Source organism: Malus domestica, chromosome 04, assembly GCF_042453785.1.
Source record: "Malus domestica chromosome 04, GDT2T_hap1".
In the NCBI taxonomy this organism is placed as follows: Eukaryota; Viridiplantae; Streptophyta; class Magnoliopsida; order Rosales; family Rosaceae; genus Malus; species Malus domestica.
The window spans coordinates 8,448,013-8,451,828 of NC_091664.1; positions in this window are offsets into that span (position 1 = coordinate 8,448,013).

Genomic DNA, 3,816 nt, shown 5'->3' on the forward strand with positions numbered 1-3,816 from the left:
ACTCCCATGGGCCAACCTGCTTCCGCGGCCCAGCTTGCTCCCGTGGCCCAGTCTGCTCCCACAACCCAGCATGCTCCTGTGGCCTTCCAAGCAACCCGAAGTAGGACAATGGTAGATGAAGAACCTCTCCAACAGCGTCTTGGAAATTAGCCACTGGACCAGTCACGAACCGAGCATTTGGGCAGTGTACACTCCTAATTGGGCCCCCGAGATAACGTATACTCCCGTTTTAGCTCGCGGAGGAGCGTGCACTCTCGACTAGGCCCACAGACGAGCATATACTCACGGTTGGAGCCACACTCCGATAATCAACATAAATAGCCTTCCAAGCGAAGCGTTCATTTACGACTAAGCCCGCAAGGAGAATCATCCACATCATATCAAAGTAGGCAGCACGACGGATTGAGAGAAACAGTCACTCAATTAGGCTTAAGCTTAACCAGCAGCCTATAAAGAATTCCCTCGCCTGCTAAGAACGAACCACATGCACCGCAGCCGCAGCATAGATGAGCCGAGCACGTAGAAGAGTAGCATAGGCCAATAGGTCACGACTGAGGGCAGCCGAGAGCTCTGCTACCCTAATAAAGGAAAATTCATGAAGAAGTAGAAAGGCTCTTGACCGAGTGATTGCACGATTTCCAATAAGCACTATGATGGGACATGACCAATTACCCTTCACGGAATAGATCGAGCAGGCAGAGCCTCCACACAAGTTTAGCATGCCACATTTCACATCCTTAAAAGGAGATGGAAACCCGGGGAAACACTTGAAGCACTACCGAAGTGCAATGATTGTTTATCAAAACAATGACGATCTCATATGCAAGATATTCACTATCACTTTACAAGGCAAGGCGGAATATTGGTTCTACGCCCTGCCGCCATAATCCATTTGGAGTTTCGACGAATTTTCTTTGGTTTTCATCAAAGAATATTCATCCTATTGCTCGATCAAGAAAAAGTCCTACCACTTGTTCAACATTGAGAAGAACCCAAAGGAGTCGCTTCGTGACTATATGAAGAGGTTCAAAGCAAAAAAGGTAAAGATAGTCTGATGCAACAACCCGATAGCTAAAACAGCCTTCCAAAAAGGACTCATAACAAACCACCCGATGTTCAAAGAATTGATCATGAAATAAGGTCTAACTCTGGCATAATCTTTCGCTCTAGCAGAGAAGCATGCACTTTGGGATGAAGTTTTCCGATGCACATTCACGGCAAATCTGAGCGATCTTGAATACGAAGTTCCCCACTACTCTGAAGGAGATTCAAGGTCTGACTAGACGAGCAGCCATATCTGAAGCAAAAGTCCTACCACTTGTTCAACATCGAGAAGAACCCAAAGGAGTCGCTTCATGACTATGTGAAGAGGTTCAAAGCAGAAAAGGTAAAGATAGTCTGATGCAACAACTCGATAACTAAAACAGCCTTCCAAAAAGGACTCATAACAAACCACCCGATGTTCAAAGAATTGATCATGAAATAAGGTCTAACTCTGGCAGAATCTTTCGCTCTAGCAGAGAAGCATGCACTTTAGGATGAAGTTTTCCGATGCACATTCAAGGCAAATCCGAGCGATCTTGAATACGAAGTTCCCCACTACTCTGAAGGAGATTCAAGGTCTGACTAGACGAGCAGCCATATCTGAAGCAACAATAAGCTCTACCCTCATACGAGAAAAGTTAGGGGCCCAACTACCTATATTCCACAATTCAAAAGCTCTCCTCAATGTAGAAACCAGCTACCAGAAATTCAAAAGCTAACTTTGGTGACAATTGTTGCAACCCGGAAGCTCAAGTTATACCTTTAGAAACACGCAATCATCCTCGACGCACTATTCTGCCAAATCCAGACGTACGATGATAAAGGCATAGACACTGCCGAATGCAAAGTTTTCTGACGAGTGTAACAACTCAGCCCAAAAGGCACGCAAGAGCAAACAAACGCTAGAAAGACGTACTCAAAAGCAAGTTTTGTCCTCATCACCCCAAAAGATTATACATAAGAGCAACATGTACCGGCAGTTGAACACCAATTCCTGCTACGTGTCACTCGACCTTAACCGACCCTTGCTCCATAATTCAACCCTAGAGTGTCTTAATATTGGCAGTTGAGCATCTCTAGCTGCACGTAACATAGTCGTAGCTTCATAGCTCCTTACCATGCCTTCATAAAGTAACAAGGCGACCCAATGATGGCTCTACGGCTCCTTACCGCACCTTCACGCCTAGCCTAGGTAACGCAATAGAGCGGCCTAACGATGCCTCGGAGGTAGCCAGGAACGCCCTAACAGCGCTTGCTCTACCCGATGGAGACTTTTGGCATATGCCGACGGCATATCCAACTACAAAAGGTTCGAAAGCAGGCATAGTCCTTGTCACCCCAGACAATTTGATGCTTAAGCAAGCGATCACTCTAAGCTTTAAAGCATCCAACAATGAAGCAGAGTACGAGGCCTTACTAGCAGGCCTCCGAATGGCAAAAGATTTGGTGGTGAAAAAGCTTGCAATTCATTCTGATTCCTAACTAATCACTAGATAGACCACTTGAGGTGTTTCAGACTTATACCCTCAGTCAAGTTCCACAGGTAGACAACGCTCACGTGGACGCACTAACCGGCCTAGGCTCCATCCTCGACCACCAACTTATACGTTCTATTCCGGTGGAGTATCTAGACAAGCCAAGCATAGAAGCGGAGCCAGCAGCAAAGGTGTCATAGGTTAGTACAACTCCAAACTGACAAGATTCCATTATAGACTACTTAGTCAATGGCATACTCCCCATGGAAAGATTGGAGTCTAGAAAGCTCCAAATAAAGGCAGCACACTACTACATATGGAATGGCATTCTCATCCAAAGATCCTATGTTGGACCACATCTCTGCTGCCTAGCGCTTCCCGACAACCTAAAGGCACTAAGCTCAAGGTTATGGAAATCACTCCAAAGGCCAATCATTAGCATAGAAGGCTCTAAACGCAGGCTACTACTGACCTACCATGCACCAAAATACTAAGGAGTTAGTATAAAAGTACGACCGCTGCCAATGCTATAAGTTGGTACCAGCACTGCCTGCTAGCAAATTATACCCGCAGACGAGTCTTTGGCCGTGCATGCAATAGGCAATCGACCTGATAAGGCCAATACCGCCTACTACTAGGGGCAAAGGCATGACAATAGTGATAACCGATTACTTCACCAAATAGGTAGAAGTAAAGCCTATGACTACCATGACATAGACGGACGTAGAACGCTTCATATGAAAGAACATCATTTTCCGATTTGGCATCCCTCAATTCATCATCACAGACAATACCTAGCAATTTGTGGGCAAAGATTTAGTGAAGTTCTTCCAAAACTATGGCATCAAGCAGCACATGTCCACACCAAGATATCCTCAAGGCAATGGGCTGATCGAAGCATCAAACAAGATGATTCTCGACTGCCTCAAGAAATCCTTCACCAATAAGAAAGGAAAATGGCCAGACGAACTCCCCAGATGTCTATAGGCATATCGCACCACCAAAAGACAAACAACCAGTGAGACAATTTTCTCTTTGGCATTTGGCTCATAAGCAATCATTCATCCCAATGTCATCGTGCCAAGTATCAACACTCTACTGCCAAGCATTGAGCAGAATAGTAAGGAGATGGCAACAAGCTTAGATTTGGCAGAGGAGAAGCGCGAGCAGACCATCACCAGCATCGTAGCCTACCAGCAGCAGCTCTTCTCTAGCCACAACAAAAAGGCCAAGATCTGGCAGTTCTAGCCCTGAGATCTAGTCCTAAGAAAAGCCTTCATCACTGCCCATAGAGAAG